Source organism: Giraffa tippelskirchi, chromosome 1 (genome assembly GCF_054371585.1).
Source record: "Giraffa tippelskirchi isolate mGirTip1 chromosome 1, T2T-mGirTip1v1.2.pri, whole genome shotgun sequence".
Classification (NCBI taxonomy): domain Eukaryota; kingdom Metazoa; phylum Chordata; class Mammalia; order Artiodactyla; family Giraffidae; genus Giraffa; species Giraffa tippelskirchi.
This window is the reverse complement of record NC_137275.1, coordinates 179,102,114-179,111,959: the sequence shown is the minus strand read 5'-3', so window position 1 is coordinate 179,111,959 and position 9,846 is coordinate 179,102,114.

Genomic DNA, 9,846 nt, shown 5'->3' with positions numbered 1-9,846 from the left:
GGCTCAGATCATGAAGTCCTTATTGCCAAATTCAGACTGAAATTGAAGAAAGTGGAGAAAACCACTAGACCATTCAGGTATGACCTAAATCAAATCCCTTATGACTATACAGTAGAAGTGAGAAATAGATTTAAAGGACTAGATCTGATAGACAGAATGCCTGATGAACTATGGATGGAGGTTCGTGATATTGTACAGGAGACAGGAATCAAGACCATCCCCAAGAAAAAGAAATGCAAAAAAGCAAAATGGCTGTGTGAGGAGGCCTTACAAATAGCTGTGAAAAGACGGGAAGTGAAAAGCAAAGGAGAAAAGGAAAGATATACCCATTTGAATGCAGAGTTTCAAAGAATAGCAAGGAGAGATAAGAAAGCCTTCTTCAGTGATCAATGCAAAGAAATAGAGGAAAACAATAGAATGGGAAAGACTAGAGATCTCTTCAAGAAAATTAGAGATACCAAGGGAACATTTCATGCAAAGATGGGCTCAATAAAGGACAGAAATGGTAGGGACCCAAAAGAAGCAGAAAATATTAAGAAGAGGTGGCAAGAATACACGGAAGAACTATATAAAAAAGATCTTCACGACCCAGATAATCATGATGGTGTGATCACTCACCTAGAGCCAGACATCCTGGAATGTGAGGTCAAGTGGGCCTTAGGAAGCATCACTACAAACAAAGCTAGCGGAGGTGATGGAATTCCAGTTGAGCTATTTCAAATCCTGAAAGATGATGCTGTGAAAGTGCTGCACTCGATATGCCAGCAAATCTGGAAAACTCAGCAGTGGCCACAGAACTGGAAAAGGTCAGTTTTCATTCCAATCCCAAAGAAAGGCAATGCCAAAGAATGCTCAAACTACCGCACAATTGCACTCATCTCACACGCTAGTAAAGTAATGCCCAAAATTCTCCAAGCCAGGCTTCAGTAATACGTGAACCGTGAACTTCCAGCTGGTTCTGGAAAAGGCAGAGGAACCAGAGATCAAACTGCCAACATCCGCTGGATCATCGAAAAAGCAAGAGAGTTTCAGAAAAACATCTCTTTCTGCTTTATTGACTATGCCAAAGCCTTTGACTGTGTGGATCACAATAAACTGTGGAAAATTCTGAAAGAGATGGGAATACCAGACCACCTGACCTGCCTCTTGAGACATCTGTATGCAGGTCAGGAAGCAACAGTTAGAACTGCACATGGAACAATAGACTGGTTCCAAATAGGAAAAGGAGTACTTCAAAGCTGTATATTGTCACCCTGCTTATTTAACTTATATGCAGAGTACATCATGAGAAACGCTGGGCTGGAGGAAGCACAAGCTGGAATCAAGATTGCCGGGAGAAATATCAATAACCTCAGATATGAAGATGACACCACCCTTATGGCAGAAAGTGAAGAAGAACTAAAGAGCCTCTTGATGAAAGTGAAAGAGGAGAGTGAAAAAGTTGACTTAAAGCTCAACATTCAGAAAACTAAGATCATGACATCCAGTCCCATCACTTGATGGCAAATAGATGGGGAAACAGTGGAAACAGTGGCTGATTTTATTTTTCTGGGCTCCAAAATCACTGCAGATGGTGAATGCAGCCATAAAATTAAAAGACGCTTACTCCTTGGAAGGAAATTTATGACCAACCTAGATAGCATATTAAAAAGCAGAGACATTACTTTGTCAACAAAGGTCCATCTAGTCAAGGCTATGGTTTTTCCAGTGGTCATGTATGGATGTGAGAGTTGGACTATAAAGAAAGCTGAGTGCCAAAGAATTGATGCTTTTGAACTGTGATGTTGGAGAAGACTCTTGAGAGTCCCTTGGACTGCAAGGAGATCCAACCAGTCCATCCTAAAGGAGATCAGTCCTGGGAGTTCATTGGAAGGACTGATGTTGAAGCTGAAACTCCAATACTTTGGCCACCTGATGCGAGGAGCTCACTCATTGGAAAAGACCCTGATGCTGGGAAGGATTGGGGGCAGGAGGAGAAGGGGACAAGAGAGGATGAGATGGCTGGATGGCATCACTGACTTGATGGACTTGGGTTTGTATGGACTCCGGGAGTCAATGATGGACAGAAAGGCCTGGTGTGCTGCGGTTCATGGGGTCGCAAATACTTGGACACAACTGAGCGACTGAACTGAACTGAACTTGAGCCCTTACTCTACACCAGGAACACTTTGTAGCACTCAATTCACTTGTATGGAGTCTATCTTTCCTATGAGCTATGAGCCCCATGAGGGCATGGATCTTATTTGTCTGGCTCATCACTGTGCCATGACTTCAGAGTAGGTATTCTATAAATACCTGTTGTAGAACTGAATGGAGTTCGAATCTGTCTCACCGACTAGAGAAAATGAGAGCTCCTCAAGGGTAGGGTAGCCCTTGATGTCAGCACAGAACCTGGCTCAGGTAAGATACTCAAGACGTGTTTATCGAGTTAGCTGGATGACCAGTGGAGGTCCAGTGTGGGCCACGCCTGACCAGGGCATGGGTTGGGGTGTGAATTCTGGGTTCTTCATGGGTTTCCATCTGCCTTGCTATGGGAACTGTGGTCTTACTTTCTTTTGTGACTTCTGCTCCTCACGTGTGGATTTGGGTTTTGAACTATTGTGTGAAAGCTAAAAATATAGCCCTGTCTCCATGACACTGCCATAGAACAGCCAGTTATAAGCACTTAATGCTAGTTGTATGCTCAAAAAGGTACTGTGAGGGAACACAACCCATGCTGAAACTGGAGGACTTACATTCATTATCAAGGGATTGATACCCAACTTTTCCTAAAAAGGACCACGAGTATGATGTTTAACCAACTATCATGGCACTTACATAGTGGAATGACCAATAAGGGGTTAATATCCAAAATATATAAACAGCTCATACAAATCTACATGGATGAACCTGAAGTGCACTATGCTAAGTGAAATAAGTCAGACAGAGAAAGACAGATACCAAATGATTATCACTTATATGTGAAATCTAAAAAATACAACAAACTAGTGAATGTAACAAAAAAGAAGCAGACTCACAGATATAGAGAACAAACTAGTGGCTACCAGTAGGGAGAGGGAAGGGGGAGGGGCAAAATAGAGGTAGAGGAATTAAGAGGTATAAACTACCATGTATAAAATAACTAAGTTACAAGAATATATTGTACAGCACAGGGAATATAGCCAATGCTTTATAATAACTTTGTGTGGGCTTCCCAGGTAGCGCTAGTGGTAAAGAATCTGCCTGCCAATGCAGGAGATGCAAGAATCATGAGTTCTATCCCTGGGTCAGGAAGATCCCCTGGAGTAGGAAATGGCAACCCCCTTCAGTATTCTTGGCTGGGAAATTTCATGGACAGAGGAGCTTGGTGGGCTACAGATCACGAGGCTGCAAAGAGTTGGACACGACTGATCACATAATATTTCCTCTCCTTTGTAACTTTAAATGGAGTACAATCTACAAAAATTTTGAATCACTATGTTGTATGCCAGAAACTAATATAATATTGTAAATCAATTATACTTCAATTTTCAAAAAATTTAAAAAGGAAATTATGTTGACATCTTGATGTTGGACTTCTGGCCTCCAGAACTGTGAAAGAACAAATTCTACAGCTTCAAGTCATCTAGTTTGGGCCCCAGGAAATGAGGATGGGCAAACAGCCTTGCTGTTTCATATCTCTAGATTGCTTCTTCCTGAAGGGCTCTTTCCTATTGCTATTCTGGAAATTTTGCATTCTGTTATGAAGACCCAGTGGAAGTCCTGGGCAAGAGAGGTCCTGCCATCTCCTTGACTCTTTTTGACAGAGTGACCCATATCCGTCCTTGCACTCCTCACATATATGACAGTCATTTTTGTGTTTGTTAGTCTTTGAGCCTTGAGATTTCTTAGTAAAGTCAACCTTAAGCAATAGTACTACCTGGCACAAAAGGATCCATAGTAAAGATCTGTTGACTAAATAACTCACACAGGAATACCAAAGAGAGAAGGATTAATGTTGTCTGGAGTGTTCATAAAAGTAGAATAGGATATTCTGGAAGGAATAGGTAAAGCATAGGTAAAGCATGACCTGTTCAGGGACTAGTCATTTATCCAATGGGTTTGGAAGGGTGAAGGAGGCAGAAGACGAACTGGGAAAGCTTTGAATGTTAGGCCACGAAGTCAGACACCAGCCTGTGGGCCATGGTCCCGATGCTGGTACAGATTTTTCACTAGCATGCCTCTTAGACACACTTGCTACCACTTGGGCCTGAGAGGTCAGCTACTGCCCTCCCCCAGGCCCCAAAAGTTAGACACTTGTTTTGTGATCATTCTCCTTCTTGGCCTGCCATGGGCAAAGCAGGTAACAAAACTGAGGATGGTGTCTTCCCTGGTGATCCAGGGGCTAAGACTCCACACTGCCAATGCAGGTGGCCTGGGTTCAATACCTGGTCAAGGAACTAGATACCACATGCCACAACTATGAGTCTGCATGCTACAACTAAAGATCCTGCATGCAGCAATGAAGATTCTATGTGTTGCAACTAATACCCAGTACAGCCAAATAAATAAATAATTAAAAAACAAAAAACCTCTGAGGATGGCCTGTGGATTACTGATCCTTGGTCTTGCCCTCTCTTTTTTCCAGAATATTCCCAACTCAGTGAAAAAAACATTAAAATGTTTCCAGTAAATTATGAATGAAATTAAGACTTTTTACACACACACACACACACACACACATATACACACATCTGTGAAACCATCCCCACAATCAAGATAATGAAGGTATTTACCATCCCCAGGTCTCCTTGTGCCTGCCCCTTCCTAACCTTCCTACCTGACCCAACCATCCCCACCTGCAAGCAACCATGGATCTTCTGCTACTATAGATTAATTTGCATTTTTTGGTAGTATTCCATTGTCAACTTGACCTTATTGGGTGCTGCATACTTTTGTATTCCTTGAGCTTTGTTCTTGGAACTGGTTAAGTTATTTGGAAACACTTTGGCTCTTTCATGTCTTGGTTTTAAGCTAGTTAGGCAGAACCAGAGAGGTTTAGACCAGGACTAATTTCCCCCCACTATCAAGGCAAAAACTCTTCTGAGTATTGTAGTCAATGCTGCATGAACTATGAAGTTTCCCACTCTGGTGACAACAGAAACTATTTTTGGCCCTCTGTGAGCTCCACCAACAGTTCCCTCTAATTCTTTCTGGTGGCTTCCTCACACATATGCACCAACCAGTACTTAGCTGGGGACCCTCTGCAGGTAGATCTTTGGGCTCTCTATTTGGCTCTCTCCTTTCTGGTAATCCAATCTGCAAACTAGACACTTTGGCTTTTCTAGGATCCCAGCTGTTTCCTTAATGAGGCCCTTCCTAGGTTCCCTTCCGTGCTCCACAACTGGAAAACACTTTTAGCAGTCTGCTGGGGCAGTCAGGGGTCATCTCTCAAAAGGACACTGTCCTTCTTTGTCTATGTTTAATGTCTTGAAAACTGCTTCACATTATTTTAGTGTCAGGATGGATGGTAAATCTGGTCCCTGTTACTCCAGTCTTGGTTGGAAGTAGAACTCCCTGAAACTTTTGATAATGGCTATGATATATGCTGCAATAAATTTGGTATTTTGGACTCTTTCATGTTACACTGTTATATATGAATACCATAAGCTGATAAGTCTGAAAAAATGATTACATACAGTCCGTCAAAATGAAGTTGTGGGGGTTTTTTGCGTTAAAAAAAAAACACCCACATTTTAGTGTATGACTGCCAAATATTTAGTGGGAAGGATTTCTGAGTTTATGGTTGTAGCAGGTGACGTGTTTCATTCATATCCCCGTGTCACTGTCAGGGGGCTGTCCTCTCACTGTCCAAACCCAATTTGCCTGGGTGTACAGAAAGACAGAGTTGACTGAAAAAGGCTCCTGAAGCAGCTCTTAAACAATGACTGACTTATTTAACACAAAACAAAAAATGATACAGGAACACATACTCCTTTAGCCCTGATCAGGGAAGACTTTGAGGTGGCCCATGTTGTCTCTAGTGCTCCTCTGGGAGTCTGAGAGCTGCCCTTTGTGGGACCCTGACTTGATAAGGCATCCAATTTGATACATTCTCTTCTCTGTCCCACTTCCCCACTCCCTCACTTGGTTGTATTGGAAATACTTCCTAGTAAATCACTTGAAAAACTGATTTATTTCACAATTGTTAGGATGGTAGTAGAATGTCCATCATATAAGTTAAACATACATTAAATGCACCAGAAACTTTCCTCTGGATAGAGCAACTCTGAAATGGTTTCATCGCGTGAAGCGATTCTTTGCATGGCATGCACTGCATGTCTTCCAATGGTTGGTACTTCTTTGTCATGCTGATAAGCCCAAACCCTAAGTGCCTGTGCTGGACTGGCATCCTGGTGATGGCATCTACAACCTACCGACACATTCTTAACCAATCAAATGACCCACTAGATAGTCTCCAACCCTCCTCACCGCACCGCCCCCTGCCTCAGCTAACTCCCTTTGTTCTCACACCACTATTCTCTTGACAGAGCTAACACTCTAGTCTGGTGCTCTAAAGTTTGTATCCATGTTTTCTGGTTATACTAATAAGTATTCCCCTAAGATGGCTGAGTTACCAGGGGCTTTGTCCTTCCACAAAGGGGTCCACATGGTCTATAAATATTCATGCCATGAAACTAGTGGCCCTTATTTCAGATGAGCGGGACATGTCCCATCAAACTCTCAAATACCAGTCTGATGAAAGTATTAATATAATATTAATATAAGCTTATAATATGTGGAAGGCAACCTGCACCAACTCCTTCTGGTGAGAATTCCTTTTGAGAAATGGGTTGGGGTTTTAATTAGGGTTTCTGAACCTCGGCACTACTGACATTTTCGGCTGCTCACCTTTCTGTTGCAGGAGACTGTCTTGTGCACCACAGCATTTTAGCAACATTCCTGGCCTCTACTCACTAGATGCCAGCAGCACCCTCTAAACCATGAAAACCAAAAATGATAAGATCAAGGAATCAAGACAGCAATGAAGGAATGAAAGGTTGTATTATTTCATTTGCAATCTTTTGTTGTCAGAAGAATTTTCAGTTGTTTCCTATGAGGAGCTGTTTCTGTATCTTTTATCAACAGGTTGTTGATACACTGTTAATCCTGTCTCTCCTTACATAAACACAGCTCACATCAATATTTTCACCACAGCACTAACAAATAATGTTTCTTTGCCTATCAGAGTGGCAAAAAGAAAAGGGAATGAAAATATTCCATGTTATTGATTATATTCTTTGCAGCCAAAGATGGAGAAGCTCTATACAGTCAGCAAAAACAAGACCGGGAGCAGACTGTGGCTCAGATCATGAACTGCTTATTGCCAAATTCAGACTGAAATTGAAGAAAGCAGGGAAAACCACTAGTCCATTCAGGTATGACCTAGATCAAATCCCTTATGAGTATACAGTGGAAATGACAAATAGATTTAAGGGACTAGATCTGATAGACAGAGTGCCTGATGAACTATGGACAGAGGTTTGTGACACTGTACAGGAGACAGGGATCAAGACCATCCCCATGAAAAAGAAATGCAAAAAAGCAAAATGGCTGTCTGAGGAGGCCTTACAGATAGCTGGGAAGAGAAGAGAAGCAAAAAGCAAAGAAGAAAAGGAAAGATATTCCCATCTCAATGCAGAGTTCCAAAGAATAGCAAGGAGAGATAAGAAAGCCTTCCTCAGTGATCAATGCAAAGAAATAGAGGAAAACAACAGAATGGGAAAAACTAGAGATCTCTTCAAGAAAATTAGAGATACCAATGGAACATTTCATGCAAAGATGGGCTCAATAAAGGACAGAAATGGTATGGACCTAACAGAACTAGAAGATATTAAGAAGAGGTGGCAAGAATACACAGAAGAACTGTACAAAAAAGATCTTCACGACCCAGATAATCACGATGGTGTGATCACTCACCTAGAGCCAGACATCATGGAATGTGAAGTCAAGTGGGCCTTAGGAAGCATCACTACGAACAAAGCTAGTGGAGGTGATGGTATTCCAGTTGAGCTATTTCAAATCCTGAAAGATGATGCTGTGAAAGTGCTGCACTCGATATGCCAGCAAATCTGGAAAACTCAGCAGTGGCCACAGGACTGGAAAAGGTGTTTTCATCCCAATCCCAAAGAAAGGCAATGCCAAAGAATGCTCAAACTACCGCACAATTGCACTCATCTCACACACTAGTAAAGTAATGCTCAAAATTCTCCAAGCCAGGCTTCAGCAACACGTGAACCGTGAACTTCCAGATGTTCAAGCTGGTTTTAGAAAAGGCAGAGGAACCAGAGATCAAATTGCCAACATCCGCTGGATCATCGAAAAAGCAAGAGAGTTCCAGAAAAACATCTCTTTCTGCTTTATTGACTATGCCAAAGCCTTTAACTGTGTGGATCACAATAAACTGTGGAAAATTCTGAAAGAGATGGGAATACCAGACAATCTGACCTGTCTCTTGAGACATCTGTATGCAGGTCAGGAAGCAACAGTTAGAACTGGACATGGAAGAACAGACTGGTTCCAAATAGGAAAAGGAGTACGTCAAGGCTGTATATTGTCACCCTACTTATTTAACTTATATGCAGAGTACATCATGAGAAACGCTGGGCTGGAAGAAACACAAGCTGGAATCAAGATTGCCAGGAGAAATATCAATAACCTCAGATATGCAGATGACACCACCCTTATGGCAGAAAGTGAAGAAGAACTAAAGAGCCTCTTGATGAAAGTGAAAGAGGAGAGTGAAAAAGTTGGCTTAAAGCTCAACGTTCAGAAAACTAAGATCATGGCATCTGGTCCCATCACTTCATGGGAAATAGATGGGGAAACAGTGGAAACAGTGTCAGACTTTATTTTTTGGGGCTCCAAAATCACTGCAGATGGTGATTGCAGCCATGAAATTAAAAGACACTTACTCCTTGGAAGGAAGGTTATGGCCAACCTAGATAGCATATTGAAAAGCAGAGACATTACTTTGCCAACAAAGGTCCGTCTAGTCAAGGCTATGGTTTTTCCAGTGGTCATGTATGGATGTGAGAGTAGGACGGTGAAGAAAGCTGAGCGCAGCACAATTGATGCTTTTGAACTGTGGTGTTGGAGAAGACTCGAGAATCCCTTGGACTGCAAGGAGATCCAATCAATCCATCCTAAAGGAGATCAGTCCTGGGTGTTCATTGGAGGGACTGATGTTGAAGCTGAAACTCCAATACTTTGGCCACCTCATGCGAAGAGTTGATTCATTGGGAAAAGACCCTAATGCTGGGAAGGATTGGGGGCAGGAGAAGGGGATGACAGAGGATGAGATGGTTGGATGGCATAACCAACTCGATGGACATGGGTTTGGATAAACTCCGGGTGTTGGTGATGGACAGCGAGGCCTGGCGTGCTGCAATTCATAGGGTCGCAAAGAGTAGGACATGACTGAGCGACTGAACTGAACTGAACTGATTGTGAGAATGAGGAGATGAACATTCTCATATACTGCTAGGAATATAATTTCCAACATGTACTAAAACCTCCGTGAAATATACGCATGCTTTTTGACCCATAAATTTGGTTTTATATGGAATAACTGGAGAAGATACAAAGTGCATAGAGGAATTAAAAAAAAATAATGAAAATCAGAAGCAACCAAAAACTTCAACAACAGAGGAATTATTTAAAAAGTATGGTATAACTATATACTAGGAAGCCCAGGTGATGCAGTAGTAAACAATCTGCCTGCCAGTGCAGGAGACTCAAGAGACCAGGGTTTAACTCTTGGGTTGGGAAGATCCCCTGGAGTAGGAAATGGCAAGCTGCTCCAATATTCTAGCCTGGAAAATTCAG